This window comes from Podarcis pityusensis (genome assembly GCF_964106645.2).
Source record: "Podarcis pityusensis genome assembly, chromosome: 17".
In the NCBI taxonomy this organism is placed as follows: domain Eukaryota; kingdom Metazoa; phylum Chordata; class Lepidosauria; order Squamata; family Lacertidae; genus Podarcis; species Podarcis pityusensis.
The window spans coordinates 12,148,731-12,175,865 of NC_138042.1; the positions used below are offsets into that span (position 1 = coordinate 12,148,731).

At 41.8% G+C, this 27,135-nt stretch overlaps 1 long non-coding RNA gene across 1 annotated transcript in view; it reads left to right on the top strand.

Annotated features, from left to right (window-relative positions):
• Nucleotides 1-2,289: 2,289 nt before the first annotated feature.
• The window catches only part of LOC308466830, an 87,993-nt gene continuing 63,147 nt past the window's right edge, over nucleotides 2,290-27,135 (top strand). The window contains exon 1 of the long non-coding RNA XR_013980993.1: nucleotides 2,290-2,608. This is a non-coding gene — a long non-coding RNA (uncharacterized lncRNA). The remainder of the gene's footprint in view (nucleotides 2,609-27,135) is intronic.

Sequence of the window (27,135 nt, forward strand, 5' to 3'; positions counted from 1 at the left end):
AACTAATAAGGGAAATGTTACAAGGAGTATGATACACTTTGAACACTTTATTAGGTGAATATGAACACATTGAAAAGAATAGTGTCATATTTACATTAATAGATACATAAATAACTTCTATAGTAAAGTGATCTTGGGGTGCAAATAGTGATGAGCATTGGAACAAAATATGGGACAAGCAGCCAATTAAATCTATTTTTGCACTAGTGAGGGAAAGCTCACTGAAGCAGATTTAGTACTGGCATATAGCTCCCTTAAGGCTGGTTCCCATTATGGGAAATAGAAGTTATTATTCTTGGTGGAATTGCTCAAAGGTAGCAAATTAGCCAGGCAGTGACACCTTCCCCAGTGTTAGCACTATGGAAAATGTAGGGAGAAGAAAATGCATCACTACGATGCTTAAAAAGCCTTTGATCCCCTTTATGCTAGCTGCTGCTAGAATTCAAGATGGCAGAGGAACTGACTTATTGGAAGGTGGGAGAGACATTAACTTAGGAAGTCATGGCAGAAAAACTGGTATTTAAGGAAAAAGGAGGAAAGGGTATATTGAAACCAATGGATTATCAGCTGCATTTCTCAAACTTTGCGACCGTGATTAGTACATATGCGCAAAAACAAAGAAATATGATTTCAATGCTGTTATAATACTCAGATCTCAGTGGCAGTTTCTACAGGTGACCTCTAGGGAAGGGTGAAGGGAGGGAGCAGGGAATTTGTTGATCTCTGGTATATTGATATTTGATAGGAATTGTTACGTTTATTAATCCTGAATGTGTATTGTATTAATTACTTATATTACACACCATGGGCATAGCTGTACAGTGGTACCTTGAGTTACATACGCTTCAGGTTACATACTCTTCAGGTTACAGACTCCGCTAACCCAGAAATAGTACCTCAGGTTAAGAACTTTGCTTCAGGATGAGAACAGAAACCGTGCTCTGGCGGCGGGGTGCGGCGGGAGGCCCCATTAGCTAAAGTGGTGCTTCAGGTTAAGAACAGTTTCAGGTTAAGAACGGACCTCCGGAACAAAGTAAGTACTTAACCCAAGGTACCACTGTATATGGCTTGTAGAAAATCCAATAAAATAATTTTTAAGGAAATAAATATCCTTTAATTAAAAATAAATAAACCTTATTTGCATTGGCCAGAACAGACTATTATGTCACATGCAGGACTGCTGCATTTGTTCAGTTGTTCTTAGGGAAGTGGAAGTAACTTACAATTTCAGATAACACATGTCAAAGACTTGTTTTAATGGCATCACGTAATCATGTTTTTATAGGGATTACTGTATTCTTTGTGAATGTATTTTGCTGCCTTTATTGTCTGGTTGACTAAAACAATAACATTTGGATTTTAGATTTGGAAAACATTGAGATGGACCTTTAAAACAAAGCCTTTTGGGCTGTTATTGACTCAAGCCACATTATCCCCTTTCTGCAAGCATGAGTGCAGACATCTCTTTCCTTTCTAAACAAGATAGGTTTTTCAAAATCTGTAGCGGGTGCCAATTAAATCTATGCAAACAAGGAAAGCTTCAAAAAGACAATAAAAAGCCCATATATTTATGTATTTAACATCCTTTCTTTTTAATGGAATTTTAAATTATTAGAATCCTAGCAGAATTCCCAAATGCAAGGGTTCACATGAGACCAATAGCCGCGGTTTCCTTTAATGACATAGAACAGAAAACATATTCAAGCCTGTAGTTCCATAATATAGTTGTGGCGTTTGCCTCCTAGGTGGGTCATAAGGAAAGGGTTAAATGAGTGTGATGTGATTGGCCAGTGGGTATGCAAGGGAGGGGTAAAAGTTAGAGTGGGAGGTTTTGAAAGTCAGTTGAGGTTGGGAGTTGAAGAAGAAAGAGGGAGGATAAGTCTGTGGGTTGGTCGAGTTGTGTTGTGAGAGAGTGAGAGGAACTGTTAGGTGGAGTCAGATAGATAGTTGGGATAATCAGTTTGAAGTTGTTAGGAACGTATAGGTCAGTAAAGAAACTAAGATTAAGAAACTGACAAGAAAAATTAACTGAAACCTTAAACTTGTTCATGCTTATAAAAATAAACTTGATTATTTGTTAATGTTAACAACTATCTGGACTCTGTGTGTACCCGAGAGAAACGGGTTGGTGGCAGCGAAGAGGCAATCACAGTGGTGGCACAGGGATCAATAGACGGTCAAACGTCTGGGGACCCTGTGTGATCGCCACAATAGTCAGTGGGCCAAGATCTAAAACTCCATTACCCTTTAGTTTGCTGACAAGACCAAATGCTATTCTCTACTTTCTACAGTGGTGCCTCGCAAGACGAAATTAATCCGTTCCGCGAGTCTCTTCGTCTTGCGGTTTTTTCGTCTTGCGAAGCACGGCTATTAGAGGCTTAGCGGCTATTAGCGGCTTAGCAGCTATTAACGGCTTAGTGGCTTAGTGGCTTAGCGGCTATTAACGGCTTAGCGGCTTTAAGAAAAAGGAAACAAACTCGCAAGACGTTTCGTCTTGCGAAGCAAGCCCATAGGGAAATTCGTCTTGCGGAACGACTCAAAAAACGCAAAACCCTTTCGTCTAGCGAGTTTTTCGTCTTGCGAGGCATTCGTCTTGCGGGGCACCACTGTATTGTCTCAGGTGGTAAAAGTGATGACCCTTGGTGAGATGGATTTGGAAGTCTTCAGCTACTGGTCCTTATTACAGGCCACAAACAGAAGCAATGTACACATATAGAAGTGCATATGAAAATTGCTATACAGATTTTATTTTAAATTACAGCTAAAATTACAAATCAGTAGAAGGACCAATCATGTTTTAGTAGTGGGGAAGAACTCGGAATTTTTGTCAGACAGTTTTTTTTGTTAGCTGTAGCAGATAAAAAGTGCATTGGTGTCTAACCTACCCCATTTTCTTAGCCTGGCTCAGTTCTGCTGCATTGAAGGACTCCTGACATTCAGTCCGTGATTGACTTGCTTGGTCCTCAGAAAAGTAATTGAAAGGGTTATTCCTGCAGCTGTTTTAGCTCTTTGGTAATATTCTCCAGCTGTTGCAAATAGAGCTTGAAGGAAGAAATGATATATGTGGACTCCCTGGCTACAAGGGGTTTGAGGGGATGCAAATCACACTGATTACATCTGAAATTCAATTTATGGTGCCTATCTCTTTAAAAAACAAAGCCAAAGGTCTTCATTTGTTTACTAGCATGTATGAGTATATCTGCGCGCTATTAAATAAAGACTGAAATGCTCATAAATGGTTTCACCTTTCTCAAACTTCTGTTATGGCAATTTACATGGTAACAGAGGACCCTGCTGTGCTTCACAGGACAACTATCTTCATTGAAATATGTCCTTGTCTGCTAGTAGAGCAGGAGAGACTTACTTCCAAAGGTATTTTTCCAAATGAATTTCCCATCAACATTACTAAGCATCAACCTTTCCTTTTCACATCATTCAGATACTGTGTTCAGTGGGTTGCTTTTCATGACTTCCAAACCCAGCACTTACTGTATATGTGATTTCTCCTGTTCCAGGTTATTTTGTGGGATGAGATGGAGATAGCATTCCAAACTAAAAAAAACAAACACACCATGGCAGCGTCTCCCAGAAATATGTTCAGTAGTATTGAAAATCCCCATATACTTATTTTAATGACAATCTGCTTTGAACAGATTGTGTATGTGTTTGTACCAAAAGTAAAATATTCTGGTACTTCCAATTTCCTGTATATTAATTAATTACAAATATGCCAGACTTTGCCTTTCTTACATTAACTGAAGAGTGTATAATGAAGGATATTACAATATATCATCATATATAAATAAACAACTGCCTCGTTTGTTGTTTTATTTGTAAAAATATTTATATACTGCTATTCATTTAAAAAATCAGCAAATAATACAATAATACAACAATTATGCAGTAAAAAAAAATAAAGATTGAAAATATGTTGGACATCTGTGGATATGAAGGCTTGCCCTGAATCGATTTGTAGAGCTTTGTGGCAATGTATAGCTCAAAACAGACTCTCAGAATGCCAGACAGAGTATCTCTGAAATATTGCAATTATTAATCACAACACCGTATAGTATAGTCTAAGACAGTCTCATATAACCAGCATGCTTGAGTCTAATTAATGCATGAAAGGGTTAATGCCATAAAGTAAAGCTATCCTGCCAGGCTTAGTCTATGCTACTTCCCGTTACCTTGGGGGAAAATAGGTAACATGTGGACTTCAGTGTGCAAGGAGCTCTTTGCTGCTTCCTCCAGCTGCATGGCTTTAATCAGCCTCTTTTGTGCCCATGCAAAAGCCTTTGACTGTGTCGACCACAGCAAACTATGGCAAGTTCTTAAAGAAATGGGAGTGCCTGATCACCTCATCTGTCTCCTGAGAAATCTCTGTGGGACAAGAAGCTACAGTTAGAACTGGATATGGAACAACTGATTGGTTCAAAATTGGGAAAGGAGTACGACAAGGCTGTATATTGTCTCCCTGCTTATTTAACTTATATGCAGAATTCAGCATGCGAAAGGCTGGGCTGGATGAATCCCAAACCGGAATTAAGATTGCCGGAAGAAATATCAACAATCTCTGATATGCTGGTGACACAACCTTGATGGCAGAAAGTGAGGAGGAATTAAAGAACCTTTTAATGAGGGTGAAAGAGGAGAGCACAAAATATGGTCTGAAGCTCAACATCAAAAAAGCGAAGATCATGGCCACTGGGCCCATCACCTCCTGGCAAATAGAAGGGGAAGAAATGGAGGCAGTGAGAGATTTTATTTTTCTTGGGCTCCATGATCACTGCAGGTGGTGACAGCAGTCACAAAATTAAAAGATGCCTGCTTCTTGGGAGAAAAGCAATGACCAACGTAGACAGCATCTCAAAAAGCAGAGACATCACCTTGCCAACAAAGGTCTGTATAGTTAAAGCTATGGTTTTCCCAGTAGTGATGTATGGAAGTGAGAGCTGGACCATCAAGAAGGCTGATCACCGAAGAATTGATGCTTTTGAATTATGGTGCTGGAGGAGACTCTTGAGAGTCCCATGGACTGCAAGAAGATCAAACTTATCCATTCTTAAGGAAATCAGCCCTGAGTGCTCACTGGAAGGACAGATCTTCAGTGAAGCTGAGGCTCCAATACTTTGGCCACCTCAGGAAAAGAGAAGACTCCCTGGGAAAGATGGAGGGCACAAGGAGAAGGGGATGACAGAGGATGAGGTGGTTGGACAGTGTTCTCGAAGCTACCAATATGAGTCTGACCAAACTGCGGGAGGCAGTGGAAGACAGGAGTGCCCGGCGTGCTCTGGTCCATGGGGTCACAAAGAGTCGGACATGACTACACGACTAAACAACAACAAAAGCGCACATGCCTGTGGGAACAGTGGTAGCCTTGAGATGCTCCCTTGACACTCACATATCTCCTGCTACCCCACACTGACTTCCCCCGTGTTTATGAGGTGAAAAGAGCAATTCCTTTTTTTCTCCCTTGAAAATACACAGAGCTAAAGGAGGAACTTAAAAGAGTGACACTCTTTTCTCACGTCATCATTCTGTTCTATGTGCTTATCAAGGTTCAGGTTCATTCTGCGGGATCCAACTTTTAACCAGATCCTGTGGAAAAGTGAGTTTGTGTGCTGGAACGTCCATCCTGTGGGAGGAGGGAGAAAAGTGACCGGAGAGGGAGGCGCCCATGGCACCTGCTCAAAAATTCAAATCTGCCCTCCCATGTTCCTAAAAAGGATCGTGACCCCTGCTGTAAATGAATTATAAAACTATAGAATTGACCCTTGCTCGGGGCATCTGTGGCTCAGAGTTGTTATTGCAGCGAGCAGCAAGATGGCTTTTCAAACTTTATTTAAAGATCATGTACTTATGAGCAATGGGGAGGAAAATTGCTAACACATCAAATGTTTAAGCCATTAGCTATTCTTCTGGATGAAGTCTGTCTCTGGTTTTTTTTTGTGGAGAGTTTGTTTGGCAAGTAGAACTGCTAGACACTTCCATCTCATGCAAAAAGACGATTTTCCAGCCATGGTTTGAACACAGTCCAATAGTTTTCATATCATAATTTTGTCACTTTTTTTGGCAGATTCCCAAATTAAGTGTTAGATACCACCTTGTAGGGTTTCTTCTAGAGAGAGCAAATAAAAAAAGATGATTCCCAGCCACATATACTGGTTTCTGGTGCTACTGAGTATCCATTCCAGAAGAGGAGAAAAGGTACTTCAAAAGGGATGTTGATAGCTTTGAAGAACCTGTAAGGGAAAATGAGAATGCAAGATAAGATTCAACTTTACAAAGAAATGTTCTCTGCTCAATTAAGAGAAGGAGATGGTCAAAAAAGCCCATGGAATACTTGCTAAATTTGATGGATAGACTTAGTGCTGCTGGATGATCTCCTGATAATAAACAAAAAAATAAAAATTGGTATCTTTACCAAAAGAATATTCTCCATTTCTTTCAGGCATTTGTGCAAAGTTAAACCCAAAGCTGAAAATAGTTCTGGCAGATTTTAAAATGGATAGGCATGTGCTCTGTACTGATCAAAGCTCTACTAGATCAAATTATGCAGCCAAAGAAAGACAAAGGGAAAGGAAATTTGTATGTGGGCCACCTAAAGGTCAATTAGGAAAGGGAGCTGAAGCTTAATTGTGGTCAGAAAGGACATTTTAAAAGAAACTTTTCAGCCAATGGGCTAGGAAGCAAGAAAGGCAGAGGAAAGAATGGTTCTAACACTTCTAAGCCCTTTCCATTGTAAAGGTGTCTCTGCAAGATGAAATAATTCAGGATCTAATTTTTGGATCCTAGACAATGGGGCCAATTCCCACGTGACATCCGATATTAGATATCTCCAAAAATCTCATCACAAATGAAAATGGAAACATGCTCTCAGAAGATGGAAACTCTGTGGCCATTAACAGGTGTGGAGAAGGAATTTTGATTTCTAATACAGAGCGTCATGTGAGTAGCCAGGTTTTTGTTAGAGGGGGCAGAACGTTGTTAGGGGGCAAAGAATCAATGTGATTGGTCAGTTAGTTAGTTAAGTATTGATATTGTTTTACTTGATCTAGGGGGTGCAGCTACGCTCATGCAGAGCATGGATCTAGGGGGACAAAAGTAAGAGGTGTCATGTATGTTCCGGAATTAGATGCAGATGCCATACTCTCCAACATTTCTCCGATGAAAATAGGGACGTCCTAAGGAAAAGCAGGACATTCTGGGATCAAATCAGAAACTGGGATGGCTTCTATAAATCCAGGACTGTTCCTGGAAAATAGGGACACTTGGAGGGTCTGAGATGTATTGAACATTTCTACCTTAACCAAGAAGGGCTTTGATATGAACTTTTGTGATAACTTGTACACAATAACCATGGGTGGAAATCTTTGAACCTTCGAAAAACAGGGTGTTTTTTAATTCGACTGCGCAAGAGAACAGGCAAACATCATGAAGTGCTGTGTAAGTACATACTGTCTTGAGTTATGGCAAGCTGACTTGGTCATCGCAATGCAAACACCACATTTGATCTGAAAGGGATAAGAATATTGCAAAAGTCGTAAAAATGTGGCAAAGGCAGGTGTATGATTTGCATAAAGGGAAGAAGCGCAGAGCCATCATTCTCAAAGTGTAATGTACTCAAGGAAGCGACTGGACCTACTACACACTGACCTGTGTGAACCCATTTAGACACCTTCCAAGCCAAGAAATTGCCACTCATTAACTTTTATAGATAAATATTCCAGATACTGTGTGGGCTACGTAGTGAAGGAGAAAAGCCAGATTTGTGCAACTAGTTAAAAGAATATTGTTGGGAAAGTCAGATACCTGCCCCTCTCTCTGCCAAGTGGCGGCAAAGACTCATACTGTGGTCCTTTGAAGAATTGAGATGGTGGAGAGTGTTGTGGCTTTAAGAAATATGGTTTATTCACCTGTTTACACCTTCAGTCTGCATGGAGGGAGTCCAGATCTTACAGCATGGTCATTTCAAGAGGGGTTTGTTCCCACAGCAGCGCAGCAATCCAGTTCAGGGCAACTCCTAATCCTGCTGTTCCTAAACACTCAGCCTCCTTTATCCAGTCAGGAGTTCCCCTGAGTTCATCAACACTTAGACTGAGTAGGATTAAGGACTGGTACACACTTAGGGCATTTGCATCGGCTAATTAACTCATGCTAATTGTTGATGCTCAGAAGTAGGTACACACATTCCAATACTCATGGGTCTTGATTACATTCTCAAAGTCCGGCACACAGTCTTTACACATAAACACTAATTAAACATCTCAAACCCCTTTCTAAGACTGTCTTATAACGTGTTCCAATTATAACATACAAGTTCTAATTAAATCCTAATATTTACTATACCTAATCGTTTAGCACCACAGATCTATTACAGTCTGTTACCACCGTGAGCAACAAATTTGACATTTGGTATTAATGAGAGGAAAGTCTCTATTGAAAACAGATCCAGGAATAAAAAATTGAGTTACGAAGATGACTGTGTGAATCATTTTTCAGTTATTCTTGAGACTCCAGTGTACGACCTAAATCAAACACCTGTCCGAGCAGAAGACCCAGTTGGCTCCTGTCTGCTAGCAGCTGGGAGAACGCCGTGTTAATAGGTTGAAGCAAAACCTGATGGAACAAAAATACTTGGTGATTGAATTATATTCATTTTAATATATCCGAGGGACGTCAGTAAGGGAATGATCAGACATGTTTCCACAACCCAGACTGCCCTGGTAATGAAATTATATTCTTAGAAAGCTATCTTAAGTCTTTGAGCCTCAGCAAATAGGACATGGAAGAAAGGAAACTAAATCTCCTTCTGAAATCAAAAGCATATGTTTGCTGAGCAGTTTGCCATCACTAAACCCGCTAGCCATATGCTTAGTGTGAGAGATGTGGGCAAGACATAATTAACCACAAGGAAGACTTGCTAATGACTTCCACCCAAACATATGGGGGGAGGTGAGAAAACCAAAATTTATCCCCTTTTTTGGACAACATACTGTCATTGTTATCTAAGAATTATCACCCTTGTGTAGATTACATCTCCATAACTGAAGTAAACTGTGCATGGTGGGCTTAACATATAGCTGGACCATAAAGAAGGCTGATTGCCAAAGAATTGATGCTTTTGAATTCTGGTGCTGGAGGAGACTCTTGAGAGTCCCATGGACTGCAAGAAGATCAAACCTATCCATTCTGAAGGAAATCAGCCTTGAGTGCTCACTGGAAGGACAGATCCTGAAGCTGAGGCTCCAATACTTTGGCCACCTCATGAGAAGAGAAGACTCCCTGGAAAAGACCCTGATGTTGGGAAAGATGGAGGGCACAAGGAGAAGGGGATGACAGAGGACGAGATGGTTGGACAGTGTTCTCGAAGCTACCAACATGAGTTTGACCAAACTGTGGGAGGCAGTGGAAGACAGAAGGACCTGGCGTGCTCTGGTCCATGAGGTCATGAAGAGTCAGACATGACTAAACGACTAAACAACAACAAACTGTAGAATTGTTTGGGATCCTGAGGGTCATCAATGCAGGAATCTCAGCTAAAGCATACATGACAGATGGCCATTCATTGAACTTCTGCTTAGAAACCTCCAATGAAGCAGAGTCCACCACCTTCTAAGGGGGTCCATTCCACTTTTGAACAGCTCTTACAGTCAGACAGTTCATCCTTGTGTTTAGTTGGGATCCAGAAGAGCTGTTTGATAATGGAACGGACCCCCTCAGAAGGTGGTGGACTCTCCTACTTTGGAGGTGGGAATTGAATGATGGCAGCAGAACCTGCTTTATATTCTACATGTTGTTGGCATTCATCTGTCTCAAGAGACAATGGAGTATGCCTCTGTGGGTGAAGTCACACTGTTGCATTAGCATCACCGAAGTGTCCTCTCCGGGGCTCAAGTCTGAGCAGTGTGTATGGAGGTCCTGGGCTTCCCAGATGACAAGATCCCCACCCCATCCTTTTGGCCTTGCTGATGTGGTCCAAAGGAGAGCAGAGCAATACGTTTGGCACCAGCTTGGTTGCAGGGGTTACCAGAAAGAGACATAAAAGATGCCATCCAACAGCCTTGGAAACTCTGCTGTGGATTTGTGTAGGGTTTACTCCTTTCTGTCCTTCTCCCAAAGATATCCCACAAGCCAGCAGAGGTTTAGGATCAGACTTTTCATTCTTCTAGATGGGCTGCCTTCCCAGGTTAACAAGCCCCATTTCCCCCTCACTTTCCTCTACAACACTTATTTCATGTATTGAGTGTACCCTATTTGATACAGTCATCTGCACAGGGCTATTGTCAAATCCCATGGAGAAGTGAAATAGGTTAAGGACTACCTAGCATGGCCTTTTTCAACCTTGGGTCCCCAGATGTTGTTGAACTACAACTCCCATCATGCCTAGCTATCAGGAGAGGTTATCAGGGATGATTTAGGTTGTAGTCCAACCCAACATTGGACCCAAAGTTGAGAAAGGCTGAGCTATGCTAGTTGTACTCACTAAACAGCTGCCATCTCGCATTTGGAATTTTTGTGTAATGGGGAGAAAAGTTGTTCCTCCACTGTTCATTAGCAATCCACGAAGAAATATTACTCATTTCCTATGGAGGGCCAGATATGTCTGGAAATTTCTGCCAGGAAAGGGTACTTCACATGCAAAAACTGCTTCAAAGTGCTGGATGCTCAGCTACTTTCTCACCATAGAGGTCTTTACTGCACCATGTGGCCTGGAAGCACAACTTAGAGCTGCAGTGTATGGGATTGGCTGTGTGTTGCCAGTGAGCTCATTTCAACTGCGCAAACTATTTGTGTCTTGTGTGTTTCAAAAGGCTATGAAGTCACATGCAGAGCATTTCCCTAAGATTAAAGAAGGACTTACTGCCCCCAGATGTTCTGCACAATCTCTGAAGAGGCATCATGGAAACATTGGAGCTGCAAACTGGGAAGGAATCCAGGCTTCAGCCCTTCGTAAAGGCAGATCAGCTGACTGGGAACAGTTTTCTTTCTGGCTTTTTGGCATCAAACTGTTATAGCCTTCTGGTTTCACAGTAAACTGAATGCCACTACTACTGTCAATATTACTGCTGCTCCTGCTGATATTTTTGTAGGTATAAACCATACTACCACCATGTGCAACAGCAGTGGAACATTCAGAGAAGAAGACCATAAAGAAGACAGCAATACCAGTATCCGTGCCCTAGCAAGGGGAATCATGTATTAATAACAGTCTGAATGTGAAATCCTAAGCATGTTTGTATATAAATGTTTTAAATTAATTAGATTTACTCAGAAGTAATTCCAACTGTCTTTAACAGAGCTTAATCTCAGGTAAGGTGCATAGTACTGCAGCCTCAAATAGGGAACTCCAAGTTACCAACTTTATTGCAGATATTAATATTGTGCAGTTTGAAGCAACAAGGTGGAGAAAAACTAACTCCTTTTGGAATAAAAACATTGCCAAGGCCCATAAGTTTGCTTCAAAGCTTTTCTTGCAGAACTTTCTTCAAAACAGAACAGAAACATCAAAGATACATCAAAATAGCTCCATACAATATATTGTGCAAGTCCAACACAGGTTCATTTTCTTAGAAATAAAAGATAATTCCAAACAGACCTAGAAGCAGAGGTCTCTGTCTTCCTATAGCCTCCATTTTGCCTGTGGCTGTGTGCTCCCGGAGTGAGCTCCATTATCACATCTTACTCTCACAGAGCCTGAGAGCAAAGACTCAGCCACCACCACTCTCCCAAGATGGCAAATTTGCAACCAAATACCTTTGTCACCTGATTTAAGGTTAAACACTCACATGTTAGCTAGCAGAAAGCAACGATAGTTTTTTCAACCCAACCAGATGCTCAGAGACCACTTAGTATAGCCCCATGGAAAATCCCCATGTTAAAGTCTTCAGTAATACACATTTAGGCATTCCCCATTTCAATGTCAATTAAACAGACAGTGTCTAGGATCCTTCTAGGGACTTAGGGCAGCTTCCACTGCGTGTTTTTCAATTTTCTCAATTAAATTTGCGGACAGCCCTTTGCACCTCGGTTTCGAACATTTCAGAAGTCGAATGGTCTTCTGGAACGGATTACATTCAAGAACCGAGGTGCCACTGTACTTGGATCTTAAGCCATTTAGGGCTTTATATGCTAGTATTGACTCCTTGAACTGGGCCCAGTAACTCACAGGCAGCCAGTGAATGACCACCAACTTAAAAGGTAAAGGTACCCCTGACCATTAGGTCCAGTCATGGACGACTCTGGGCTTGCGCATTCATCTTGCTCTGTAGGCTGAGGGAGCCGGCGTTTGTCCACAGACAGCTTCCAGGTCATGTGGCCAGCATGGCTAAGCCACTTCTGGAGAACCAGAGCAGCGCACGGAAACGCAGTTTGCCTTCCCACCGCAGCAGTACCTATTTATCTACTTGCACTGCATGCTTTCGAACTGCTAGGTTGGCAGGAGCAGGGACCGAGCAATGGGAGCTCACTCCATCGCGGGGATTCGAACCGCCGACCTTCTGATCGGCAAGCCCTAGGCTCTGTGGTTTAACCCACAGAGCTACCCACGTCCCTACCACCAACTTAGAAGGCTTTAAAAAGAGGATTTGACCAGTTCATGAAGGATAATGACTTGGCTGTGCTTTTTCTCCATGATCAGAGGCAGTATGACTCTGAATACCAGTTGATAGGAAGTCTAAGAGCTGATAGTGCTCTTACAATCGTGTCCTGCTCATAGCAGAGGTGGTTTTAGGGCAACACAACCAGTTTCTCCACACTGGGCACCAAGTGGAGATAGCACCCAGTAAGTACTTGCTTGGCTACAAGAAGGATGCATGAGGGCTCTGTCGAGGTCCTAGAATCCTTACACCTGACCACTACACTGGTCGAAGGACACCGATTGGAGTAAAATTGGAGGGGAAGTTATGAAGTGCTTTCAGCTGTTTGGTTGTGGGTGCCAGTCTGGAAGAAAGTGCTTTATCTAAATTGCGGCAAATAACGCTATCCTGATTAGCTAGGTGTTTCCATTCACCAGGAAACAAGGCTTTTGGGAGGATCAGTGGGTCTCCTGTCACCCTTAACAACTTGGGACCAGGGTATAGTGATACCTCGGGTTACAGACACTTCAGGTTACAGACGCTTCAGGTTACAGACTCCGCTAACCCAGAAATAGTACCTCAGGTTTGCTTCAGGATGAGAACAGAAATCGTGCGGTGGCGGCAGCGGGCGCCCCCATTAGCTAAAGTGGTACCTCAGTTTAAGAACAGTTTCAGGTTAAGAACGGACCTCCAGAACAAATTAAGTTCTTAACCTGAGGTACCACTGTACTTTCTTTTTCTAAATATGAAGTGGTCAATAAATCACTATTTTAAAATGGGGAAATCCTTGAAAAGGGAAGTGGACTTGAAACGAAGCCAAATTTTGTCTCTATTATTAAAAACATGGGATAAATATAAAACAAAATTAAGCTCTGATATTTCACATATAGCATCTGTGGTATTGCATCATAGGTTTTATGTGAGAAATCAGGATATGGATTTTATTAGCAGGCAGAGAAATAGGATTTCATGGTTTGGAGAACTAAATTAAGACGAGCTTTTATTTGTGACATTTCTCTGACTACAGCTGGATGGCAATCACCATGGTTTCAATACTTTCAAATTAGGAGTTTCCTGTTGGAGTTAATGGGGCCAAGGAGGACGCTTCTGCAGGAGACAGCTTGGAGAAAGGTTATGAATGGGATATCAAAAAAGTTATTGGCGGACGTGGCGGGGGGGGAGAGCCAGTGTAGTGTAGTGGTTAAAGAGCGATAGACTCGTAATCTGGTGAACCGGGTTCGTGTCTCCGCTCCTCCACATGCAGCTGCTGGGTGACCTTGGGCCAGTCACACTTCTCTGAAGTCTCTCAGCCCCACTCACCTCACAGAGTGTTTGTTGTGGGGGAGGAAGGGAAAGGAGAATGTTAGCCACTTTGAGACTCCTTCGGGTAGTGATAAAGCGGGATATCAAATCCAAACTCTTCTTTTTCTTCTTCTAGTAGTTAGCATATTGAGATTTATTTGTCTATTCCGGGGGCGGCGCGAACGGCAATGGCGGTCCTCTTCTGAACGGGAGAGGAGGCTCCGCAGACAACGGGTCGTCCGCTACGGCGAAGCGGAGACCCATTTCGGAAAACCCCAGGCAGCAAGAGCCTGGGGTCTTGAGGCTCGGTGGGCGCCTTGAGCGACCCTCCAAGCGCTAAAGGAACCCCGTAAGGGGCTCCGGAGCGTGGAGGGGGGTTGCGGCGCTGAGAGCTGCTTCACAGTCTGTGGAGCGAAGCCGCGCTGCTGCTGCCGGTGAGCGCTGATCCCTTTTCCTGTCAAATTACGGATCCGGACGAAAAGCAACTTATTCGTGAGTAAAAGACTGAATCACTTGAAATTAGAGACTTTAAAGGAAAAATCTAAATTGGCTTGAACTTGGCTGAAAGCGGAGAGACGTGGAAACAGGAAGTCCGTCTTCCGCAGCCATTGAACTTGAAAAAAGCAATCAGCTGGAGGAGTGGAGGCTGAAAGAAAGAGATTCTAAACTTTACAGATCTAAGCATCTATTGAACTTGCAATTTAAAGTAAAGACTTTAAGCTAAAGATTTGGGATTATTACTTGCACTTGACTTTCCTCCTTTTATTGGATTACAAATTAGAAGGTGAAACCCAGAGTCAGGAGCTGCCTGAGCATTAAGAGATTGAGCTGTCAGTACTGCAGATTTGGATACTGTATATTGGAACTTGCAACAATCTGAGGGTATTGAGACCTTTTAAATTTGAAACATTCTTTCTGGAGATAAATAAGCACTGTCTGTAACAAAGTGACCATTTATAAACTCTGCTAAACATTTGTATCTGAAGGTTCTTGGACATTAAATTAGACTCTGAAAGACATTTTAAGCTCCCTCTAGAGGATTGGATTAAAACAGTGACTTTACATGTACATTTACTTTCGATTCCCTTGTTGTTTGCTTGCTCTGGGCCTTTCCATTCCCATGGGAATAACTCAGTGTGACCTTGACTGACAGATAACGTTGGAATGAGTGGCACAAGAAAAAGAGGGAGAGTTAGACAAACAACTTTAACAACTCTAACCTCAGCCTCGCAGACACGTAGATCATCTGTACCTACTTTGCCCTCAGAAGTAGAAGTTGAAGAAGTTGCCTTGTCACAGGCAAAAGAGGGAGAGGGTGAAGCAGAGCAGTTACAATTGGAAGATATGGCCTCAGGAGTATCTGTTTCTGTTCTAGACAAAATTTTTGAAAAATTGGAAGCTTTGGACAAGAAAGTAGATGTGCAATCAGCAAAGATTGACAAAAATACAGAATGTCTAAATAAACTAACCATACAAGTGGTACAGAATACACAAGCAATTGGACAGTTAACGGAGGCCTCAGCAGAAAATCGGAAATTGGCTGAGGACACCAGACAAAAATTGGAAAATTTAGAGCAAGAGGTAAGACCACTCACTAAACAAGTTGGGGAACATCAGATTTATCTTTCTATGATAGAACTGCGAAATCGTGAGAATAATTTGAGGATTAGATCATTACAAGAGGCAGAAGAAGGAAATCTAACTGAGTTTTTGACCAAAGAATTCTCCAAGTTCTGGAATTTGGAAGAAAAGGACTTTAAAATTGTGTCAGCTTTCAGACTTGGAAGATTCATAAAGAAGGAGAGGCCCAGAGACTGTTTGATAACATTGAGATCAAAGGAGGAAAGGGATAAGATTTTGGGCCTACACTACGGAAAGTCACTGGAGGTTTTGGATAGAAGAATTGAAATTTATAAAGATATCCCAAGACAACTGCTGGATCTTAGAGCCGCCTATTCTGAACTTGCTAAACTACTAAGGAGCAACGCAATTCCATTCAGGTGGGAATTTCCCCAAGGGATATCTTTTACCTTTAGAGGGAGAAAGGTCAAAGTTAGAACATTGGAAGAGAGAGACAAATTTTTGGCTACATACGGAGAGGATCTTCAAAAAGGAATTGAACTACCTTCTGGGCCTGGGGTAACGCCTGTTGGTTTCTGCTTTCCTTCACTGTGCAGCGAAAGGGCTTGTCACGAGACAGGTGTTTACATTCCACAGTCTGTACTGTTGGAGTTTCTCACGGGAAAGGGAGACTGGATGTGACGTACACTGGTTTCCTGTTTTTCACTGTGTGATTCTCTCCGAGCTGTCAGGGAGAGAGGATGCATTTTCTGCTCCGGCAGAGGCAAGATGTCTTTCTGTAATATACCAGCTTTGATCTGTAAATAAAGCAATATAGAGTATGCAGCACGTACTCCTCATCCTTCCGCTGGGCACGAGACTCTGCTTTAAATCAACACGTGGTTATGGGCCCAGAAGTCGAATCGGAGTGCCGGCAAAGGATCGGAATGCAGAGGGACAGATCGGAACGGAATCTGCTCTGCGCGTAAAAGTGATTGATGAGGTATGTGCTACTGCTCCGGGCAGCCTGCCAGCTTCTAGTTAATGGCTTTATGGCTGGACTTTGAACTTTCAAAGCCGTTTTGCCGGGAATAGGCAAAAGGCTCCCAGGCACAAGTTACTATGCTGGGGAAATCGAAAGTAACTTTTAAGTGCGCTTTTGGAATAAAGCAGCTGCAGCAGTGACGCAGCAAGATTTAAAGCTGCATAATATGTCTCTTGCTGAAGGTGGAGATGTGCGTTTACATCTGATGGAGATGCAAAATCTGAGACATGAGCTGCAACAGAGAGGACTCAACTTTCCAGAGGCTGTGTATTCTTTCATGATACTACAATCTTTGGGTTCAGGTTGGGAGTCTGTTGCAACCCAGATTGCTGTGCAGCCAACCGCTCAGCTGACAGTGGACTTTGTAACTGCTGTGATTCAAAATGAAGCAGATCGCCGGGGTGCTAGCTGCATGGGCAAAGGGGAGTCCTCACAGACGTCGTCCCATAGTGCAGTGGAACCACCAGATGGCGCCAAAGCTTTGAAGGCAGTGAAATGCTACTCGTGTGGACGTCTAGGCCATATGAAGAGGGAATGCAGATATCCCAGGGCCAAGACAGAACAGCGCAGCGATAGCTCATCGCGCGGAAAAGGCCGAGGCAAAGGCAAAGGTCCGGTGTCTAGGACAACGCAGCACAAGGCTATGGTTTCACGCTTCACTCCAAAGGTTGCAGAGGTCCAGAAGACGTCTAGATCTTTCTTCGTTGTTGATTCAGCGGCGACCCACCACATGTGCAACGATAAGAGACTGTTTGTGTCTTTTACACCGCAGGAAGGTGCGATTCACCAGGCGGATGACCACACTATTCCCAGTAAAGGCTACGGAACTGTTGTTCTTCACAGTTTGGACTTATCGATACAAAATGTGCTTTACGTGCCAGACGCCAAACATAATCTGCTCAGCGTTGGACAGCTGAATGAGCGGAACATTGACGTTTCCTTCAAGAACAAGAAGTGCATCATCACAAAGAAAAATGATTATGTATTGCATGCTGAATATGTTGATCGTTTGTTTGTTTTGTATTATGATGATGTTGAAAAGGATGACACTTGTTGCATTGCAGGTTCTAACAAAAGTTTGCATGCAGAATGTATTCATGATTTTCACCGAAAATTTGGTCATTTGCATTTTGAGGCAGTATCTAAAATGCCTGCCTTGGTTGAAGGTATGACTATTAAACCCTGCAGGTACCACATGAAGTGCAAAGCATGCGCAGCAAACAAGGTGAAAATGGCTGCGAAAGGTAAGGTGTCTAGTAGGCAACCTACAGAACCATACCAGGTTGTTCATGCAGATTTGGTTGGACCACTAGCGCCCTCTTTGGGTGGAAATAGATACTTCATGGTTCTCATTGATGCATTTTCCAGATATATTTTTGTGTATAATCTCAAGCAGAAATCAGAGGCTTTTCCTAGGTTCAAGGAATTCTGTGCTTGGTTGGAAAATGTGCATGGTAAGAAGATAAAGACTCTTTTCACTGATCGCGGGGGGGAATTCACTTCTCAGCAGTTTGAAGCTTTTCTGACTGAGAAGGGAATTCAACACGATTTGTCTAGTCCTCGCTCGCCATGGCAGAATGGACTTGCGGAAAGGGCAAATCAGACATTGCTTCAAGGGTTAAAAACCTTGCTGCATGATGCCAATCTTCCAGAGAGTTATTGGGCCGAATCTCTCTCGTGTTTTGTTTACAGTTACAATCGCAGGTTATCTTCAGCGATTGGTTGTACCCCCTATGAGAAGATGTTTGGCAAGAAGCCATACATCAAACACATGAAGATTTTTGGTTCTGACATGTGGGTTCGCTCACCACAAAACTCCAAGTTAGACAAGCGTGGATTGCATGGTATCTTTCTAGGTTATCAGAAAGGGTCTTACAGAATAATGATGACTGACTCTAAGACAATTAAGCTCACGAGAAGTGTTGAGTACAATGCAAAATGGGGGGAGAATGTGGGAATTTTCCAATGTTATCCTGATGACGGTGATGAGACTGAGGATAGTCAAAAGCAACCACAACAACCCACTGATGAAGGTTCTGAGTCTGAATCTGAAATTGAATCGGGTGATTCAGAGGATTTCAAGAGTGCGAAAGCCTCTATGCGACCCTCTGAAAGCTCTGATCAAGAATTGGAGGAACCATTGTTCACAGTAGGTCGTTTTTCTCCTAAGAAGGAAGAGGAGAGTGTTGAAGACTTAAGGCTAATTCGTAGGTCACAGAGAGCCACAAAAGGCAGACCTCCAAAGAGATTTGCTGATGAGTTTGCTACGATAGCAGTAACAGCTGTTAAAAGCTCCAAGAAGGTATTTGAACCTTCAAGTTTCCAAGACATCCAGGGTTTGGATTCAAAGGAAGCTGAGCCATGGTTAAATGCCATGAAGGCTGAGCTTGATTCCTTAGAAAGGAACAAAACATGGGAGCTAGTTCCAGTAGTTCCAGGAATGAAACTGCTTGGAAGCAAATGGGTCTTCAAAGCGAAGACAGATCAAAATGGCAAGATAGTCAGACACAAAGCCAGATTGGTAGCCAGAGGTTTTGCACAGGTACCAGGTGAAGATTATCACGAGACCTATTCACCCACAGTGAGATATGAAAGCATTAGGCTTATGCTCAAGCTAGCTGCAGAGGAAAATCTACACATTAGTCACCATGATATTAATACAGCTTTTCTGTACGGATCTCTAGATGAATCACTTTATATGCTTCCACCTGATGGCGTACAGGTAAAACAGGGATTTGTTTGTGCTCTGAAGAAATCCCTTTATGGTCTCAAACAAAGTGCACGGTGTTGGCACACAAAACTCACTGAAGTATTGTTTTCTCTAGGTTTTCAGCAAGGGAAAGCTGATCCATGTGTATTTGTCAAAGAGGAGGGGCAAAAGAAACTGTACTGTTTGTTTTATGTTGATGATTTATTATTCTTTTGGAAAGATGTCGCAATGTACAATAACGCCCTAGCTCAACTGAAAGAGCACTTTGACATGAAAGATCTTGGTGAGGTAAACAACTACCTATCTCTGGAAATAGAGAGAGATCAAGATGGTAACATTCTAGTACACCAGTCACGGAAAATTGCTGATGTGTTAAGCAAACTAAATCTGATGGATGCTAACCCTGTAGACACACCGATGACAACAGGTTATCAGGTAGATGACACTGAAGAAGCATTTTCTGACACTACACTGTACAGAAGTGTGCTAGGCAAGCTAAACTTCATTGCCAGATGTTCAAGACCAGACATTGCTGTTAGCTGTAATTTGCTAAGCAGACAAGTCAACAATCCTAGTGTCAAGGATTGGAAAGCTCTGAAACGCATAGCGCGGTATTTGAAAGGCACTATGCATTACAGACTGAGATTTAACAATCAGAGGTCTGGTGGTCTTGAGATATTTGCAGATGCAAGTTTTGGAAGTGACACTACAGACAGGAAAAGTACGTCTGGAGTTTGCTACATGTACAATCAAGGTCTGTTTGATTGGTCATGCAAGAAGCAAACAACAGTTAGTTTAAGTACTTGTGAAGCCGAACTGAATGCACTATCTTATTCACTTAAGGATTGTGAATGGTTAGTACAATTGTGCAAAGATATGAAAATTCCTGTCAAATGTCCAATCCAGGTTTACCAGGACAACAAAGCATGTTTGGCTTTGCTGAAGTCTGAAGGTTGTAAGCAAAGCACGAAGCACTTGCAATTAAAGTTGCAGCATGCTAGGGAATGTATTCAGAAGGGACTCGTAACGGTGTCCTATATGCCAGGTAATGAAATTCCTGCTGATGTATTGTCCAAGATTGTATCAAGGGATCAACACTGTACCTATGTGCAGAAGTTGGGTTTGTACTGATATTGTACGAACACGCTGCCCAGTGATGTTCACAGAAAGGGGGAGGATGTTGGTTTCTGCTTTCCTTCACTGTGCAGCGAAAGGGCTTGTCACGAGACAGGTGTTTACATTCCACAGTCTGTACTGTTGGAGTTTCTCACGGGAAAGGGAGACTGGATGTGACGTACACTGGTTTCCTGTTTTTCACTGTGTGATTCTCTCCGAGCTGTCAGGGAGAGAGGATGCATTTTCTGCTCCGGCAGAGGCAAGATGTCTTTCTGTAATATACCAGCTTTGATCTGTAAATAAAGCAATATAGAGTATGCAGCACGTACTCCTCATCCTTCCGCTGGGCACGAGACTCTGCTTTAAATCAACAACGCCAGCATCAACACCAGCACCTGGGGAACCTCAAGATTCAGAGAAGATACCACCCCTGGAGAAATAACCAGATTGATCCAGGATGTCTCTGCAACTGCTGAGTTGGAATATTAATGGTTGTAACATTCCGGAAAAAAGGAAGAAAATATTTCACATATTAAAAAAAGAACAATTGGACATTATCTGTTTACAAGAAACACATGTGACGAGGCTCCACAGAAAAGTGTTAATAAATAAAAGATTGGGCCAGGAATTTGTATCGTCGGACAAAGTTAAGAAGAGAGGCGTGGTGATATATGCAAAAGAGAGCCTGTCACCTAAATTCCTATTTAAAGATGAATATGGAAGAATTTTGGCTATTGAGATACAATATCAAGGAGAGAAACTGTTGATATTAGGAATCTATGCACCTAATGAAGGGAAATCGGAATTTTACAAGAAGCTGCAGGAGACAATGCTGGACTATCTGGATTACAACAACATCATAATGATGGGAGATATGAATGGGGTCGTATCAACTAACATGGACAAGTCACAAAGTCAAAATGTTACAAAAGACGGCAGACTACCTAAAACCTTTTTTGAAATGACTGACAATATGGATTTGATTGACATTTGGAGGACAAAGAACCCACTAGGAAGAGAGGGAACATTCTTTTCTGAAGCTCAACTGACCTGGACAAGAATCGACCAAATATGGATTTCTAGAGGCCTGGCACCTAAGGTCAGAAAAGTGGAAATCTGCCCAAAGACCTGTTCCGACCATAATGCAGTAAAGATGGATATGACACTATTACCAACTGGATCCTTTAGATGGAAGATGAATGACAATTTGTTCAGAGATCAGGAAATTACCAAGAAGGCCCAAAAAGTTTTGAAGGACTACTTTGAGATAAATATGAATAATATGGTGGAAAAAAGAATAATCTGGGACGCAAGTAAAGCTGTAATGAGGGGATTCTTGATACAACAGAATGCAGTAAAGAAAAGAACACAAAATGAGAAAAAAGATAAGATCTTGGATAAAATAAAAGAATTAGAGAAGAAATTAAGAGTGAATCCGAAGTCACAGCCAACTCTGAGAGAAATTAAACTTTATCAAACACAATATTCTAAATTGATAAATCAGGAAATTGAATGGAAGGTTAAATTAATGAAACAAAAAACGTTTGAGTCGGCGAATAAATGTGGAAAACTGCTAGCTTGGCAGTTGAAGAGAAGACAAAGATTAAATACTGTTACAAACTTAGAGGTTGATGGAAAAAACATTCAGAATCCAGTGGACATCAGAAAGTGTTTCCAGAGATATTTCAAAAAATTATACACCCAAGGGCCGCAAGACGATGTTGAGATTAAACAATTTTTGGCAAAAAACGGACTATCTAAATTGTCACAAGAAAATAGGACAATCCTGAATTCTAAAATAACACGACAGGAGATTGAACAAGCCATCTAGAACATGCAACTCGGCAAATCTCCAGGACCAGATGGGCTGACCTCCAAGTACTATAAGACATTAAAAGACTATTTGATACAACCCTTGATGGAGGTCAGCAATGAAATTATGGAGGGGAAGAGGGCACCGGAGTCGTGGAAGGAAGCGTTCATCACATTAATACCAAAGTCGGAAGCTGAAAAGACACAACTTAAGAACTACCGTCCCATCTCTCTTTTAAATGTGGATTACAAAATATTTGCAGACATTTTGGCAAATAGATTTAAAAAAGTTTTAAATGAAGTAATTCATAAGGACCAGGCCGGCTTTCTCCCAGGTAGACATCTGTTTGCTAATACAAGGAACATTATTGACATTTTGGAACTTTTGCAAACAGACATAAATACAAAAGCAGTTTTAATTTTTATAGACGCGGAGAAGGCCTTTGACAATATCTCCTGGAAATTTATGATGGGAAATTTAAAAGAGATGGGAGTGGGACGGGGTTTTGAGAATGGGATTGAGGCGATATATTCAGAACAGAAAGCTAAATTGATAGTTAATAATGTGGTTACAGAAGAGTTCAAAATTGAAAAAGGGACACGACAAGGTTGCCCTATTTCCCCTTTGTTATTCATTTCGGTTCTGGAAGTGCTATTGAACATGATTAGAGGGGATCGGTTGGTGGAAGGAATTCAGGTCGGTCAGAAACAATATAAATTAAAAGCTTTCGCAGATGACCTGGTTTTGACCTTGCAGAAGCCAGAGCCCAGTACGAAAAGAGTATTACAACTGATTAATGACTTTGGTCGGGTGGCTGGATTTAAACTAAATAAACAGAAAACTAAGGTTTTGGGGAAAAATTTGACTGATACAGAGTCAGAACGGTTTCAGAATGAGACGGAACTTAATGTGGTTAAAAAAGTAAAATACCTAGGGGTAAACATAACAGTAAAAAATTTAAGTCTATTTAAGGACAATTATGAAAAATGCTGGACAGAAATTAAGAGAGACTTAGATAGTTGGTCAAAATTGAAACTTTCTTTGTTAGGCCGAATTGCTGCTATCAAGATGAATGTATTGCCAAGGATGTTGTTTTTATTTCAAACACTTCAGGTTTTGGACAAAACGGAGTGCTTTCAGAAGTGGCAGAGAGACATTTCTAAGTTTGTCTGGCAGGGCAAAAAGCCCAGAATTAAGTTTAAGATATTAACCGATGCAAAACAAAGAGGGGGCTTTGCCCTGCCAGACTTAAAGTTGTATTATGAAGCCGCAGCGTTCTGCTGGCTAAAAGACTGGCTACTTCTTGAAGACACTGATGTGTTAGATTTGGAAGGGTTTAACAACGCTTTTGGATGGCATGCATATTTATGGTATGACAAGGTTAAAGCAAATAAGGCCTTTAAGAACCATATTGTCAGAAAATCACTGTTTAATGTCTGGACAAAATATAAAGACTTGCTGGAAAATAAAACACCAAGGTGGCTTTCACCTCTGGAAGCTAAGGCCCGAAAAAGACCCAATATGGAGGCTAAATGGCCAAAATATTGGGAAATACTAGAAAAGGATGGAGACAATTGGAAATTGCAGAGTTTGGAGAAAATGAAAGACAAAGTGCGAGATTGGTTACATTACGCTCAGATTAAAGAAGTTTTTAAAAATGATAAGAAACTAGGGTTCCAGGTGGAGAAATCGAAATTAGAAACAGAATTGTTAGAACCAAAGATTAAGGTACTTTCAAGGATGTATAACTTGCTGTTGAAATGGAATACACAAGATGAAACGGTTAAATCGGCTATGATAAGGTGGGCACAGGACATTGGGCATAATATCATGTTTGAGGACTGGGAGAGGTTGTGGAGTAATGGATTGAAATTTACTGCATGTAACGCTCTGAAAGAAAATGTAATGAAAATGATTTATAGATGGTATATGACCCCAGTCAAACTTGCCAAAATTTACCACCTGTCTGATAATAAGTGTTGGAAATGTAAAGAGTGTGAGGGAACGTTCTTCCACCTCTGGTGGACTTGCCCTAAAGTGAAGGCGTTCTGGGAAATGATTTATAATGAATTGAAAAAGGTATTTAAATATACCTTCACTAAGAAACCAGAGGCTTTCCTTTTGGGTATTGTCGGCCAAGGGGTGGCAAAGAAGGACCAGACATTTTTTATGTACGCAACAACAGCAGCAAGGATACTTCTCGCAAAACACTGGAAAACTCAAGATCTACCCACACTGGAAGAATGGCAGATGCAACTGATAGACTATATGGAACTGGCTGAAATGACCGGCAGAATTCGTGACCTGGGAGAAGAGAGGATTGAGGAGGATTGGAAGAAATTTAAGAACTATTTACAAAAGCATTGTAATTTGAGTGAATGCTAAATAAGATGCTAGACTAAAATAACTGAGCACCACTAAATTTAGAAGTTTTTAAGAAAATAAGTAAGACTGTGAAAATTTAGCTCCTTTCGAGAATTATAAGATTATGAAATATAGAAGGGATATAAGAATTTAAATAAGATGATAAATTGCTGACAAAATGTTACAACGATGAAAGTGGGAGCGGGAGATGTGAGGAAGTCCAAAGAAAATGTGAAACTATGTCAAGACAAATGTTATATTGTTTATTATGTTTACTTTTATTGTAAAACCCAATAAATTGCTTTAAAAAAAAAAAAAGAGAGATTTATTTGTCTATTCAATTTATACACTGCCCTTCATCTGAGGATCACAGAGAGGTTTACGGTATAGATAGGAACAGGTGTGGTGGGTGTTGAACGCATGGATTCTTACAGAACTATACCAGTCTGGTAAATCAGGATGCAGTTTTCGTACAAATATTTTAGCACAAAGCCTCAGCATATTCAGACCCGTGAAGGAAAACATCAAATCTTGTTTATCATATTAAAAAAAAAAAAAATCTCAACAGTATCTGTGTCTCTTATCTGTAGGTGCATCAAAACATCAAAACAACATCAAAATGCTGGTTTTGACCTATAAAGCCTTAAAACGGCTCTGGACCTCAATACCTCAAGGACCGCCTCTTTCCATATGAATCTGCCCAGACCCTGATATCGTCCTTTGAGGCCCTTCTTTGTGAGCCTCCTCCTCGAGAGGTGCGGAGGGTGGCAGCACGAGAATGAGCAGCAGTGCCTGGCGTGCTCTGGTCCATTTGGTCACAAAGAGTCGGACATGACTAAACGACTAAACAACAACAAAACATATGTAACACGTGCTTGGAGAACATAACTCAATGCACCTCAGACATAACTGGATGTGTAATAGGTAAAGGACCCCTGGATGATTAAGTCCAGTCAAAGGCGACTATGAGGTTGTGGCTCTCATTTCGCTTTCAGGCCGAGGGATCAGGTGTTTGTCCACAGACAGCTTTCCGGGTCATGTGGCCAGCATGACTAAACCGCTTCTGGTGCAACGGGACACTGTGACGGAAGCCAGAGCACATGGAAATGCCATTTACCTTCCTGCCACAGTGGTACCTATTTATTTACTTGCACTGGCGTGCTTTCGAACTGCTAGGCTGGCAGGAGCTGGGACAGAGCAACGTCAGGGATTCAAACTGCTGACCTTCTGATTGGCAAGCCCAAGAGGCTCAGTGGTTTAGACCACAGTGCCACCCACGTCCTACAGCACTGCTGACCTTGTTTAACATTACTGAAGTAGAAAGGAACAAGAATTTAAACCTTTAATCTCTATCCTAATACTTGCCGCAAAAAATCCTATGTCCAACACTCCAGCCAGCAAGTCCAATACTATAACCATTATTTCACATAGGACACCTAAGAAGTAGTACATAGTAATTATTACTATGTAATACTTTGTCATTCATTTATTCATTTTTCCTTTCACCCCACTATTTGTTCTTTAAACAATCATAATTGTACTGAATGTTCAAGGCAAAGTTTTTAAATGAAGGGAGAGTTGACCACAGGCGCCACCCGGTGGCTTGACATATGGTTATGCAAGAAATTGGGTAGCAAAAGAAAAAGACTACAATGTAAATAATTAGGAAAGACAGGCCATTTAAAAAGAAAGCAAAACAAATATAGCTTTGTGTCATTGCAAGAGGACAGCAATTGAATGGAAGAAGCCCACTTTAATGAAAACATGTCGGAACAGAAATTGAAACCTTGTTAATGGTGTTCAGGCAGCCTGCGCTACTATTGCACAAAACTAGGTAGAATTTGATTCAATGGAATATCTGGAGTTTGTAAAAGGAGTGCTACAAATACAACTGTATTTTGACATTCAATGATAGATGAATCTGTTTCAATCGAGTGCTAAACTTGAACTCTGGACTATTAAGGGATTAAATATGTCACACTTTAAAGCCAGGAAAACATGGATCACTATTAACTCAACTACAAATGAGTCATACAGAACTCAGGTTTGGCTTCAAAGGCATTAGAAAGAGTTGTTGCTTGATTGCCAGATAACAAGGTTTCACATTCTCTTTCCTTTGGAATCTGCATGGGCCAACAAAATTATCTGAAAGGGCAAATTCCTTTCTTCTCACTCAGTTCTTCTTCATAATGCTGTTGGATGCTCAAAAAAACAACCCCCGAGATGGGTGGTGCTTTGTCTAAGACTTGAGACAGTGTTGTCACAGCATTATCTCTTGACCTTATCTGCTTTGTCTTAGGCATGCTTCACAATAATGTGGTCACCATCACCTCTTCAGTCTAGCCAGACCTGAACTAAAATTAGTCTGAAATACAAAAATCAAATATAAAAATCCATAACTATTTTGAAGAACACTCAAGCAGAGGCTGCACCACAGATGGGACAGTCCCAATGGTGGAGCTTCATGCTCCGGCACCTGGGGGGATGGAGAGCAGGCGGGGCTGGCGCGCATCCCGGGGGTGTGGCGCGCCACCCTCAGGGGCATGGCACTGCCCCCGGGGGGGCAGCCGCGATGGCACCCCACCGGGATCTCACTGCCGCAGGCGGTGCGCTCCCCCCCCCCACTCCTCTTCCTCTGCCAGTGGAC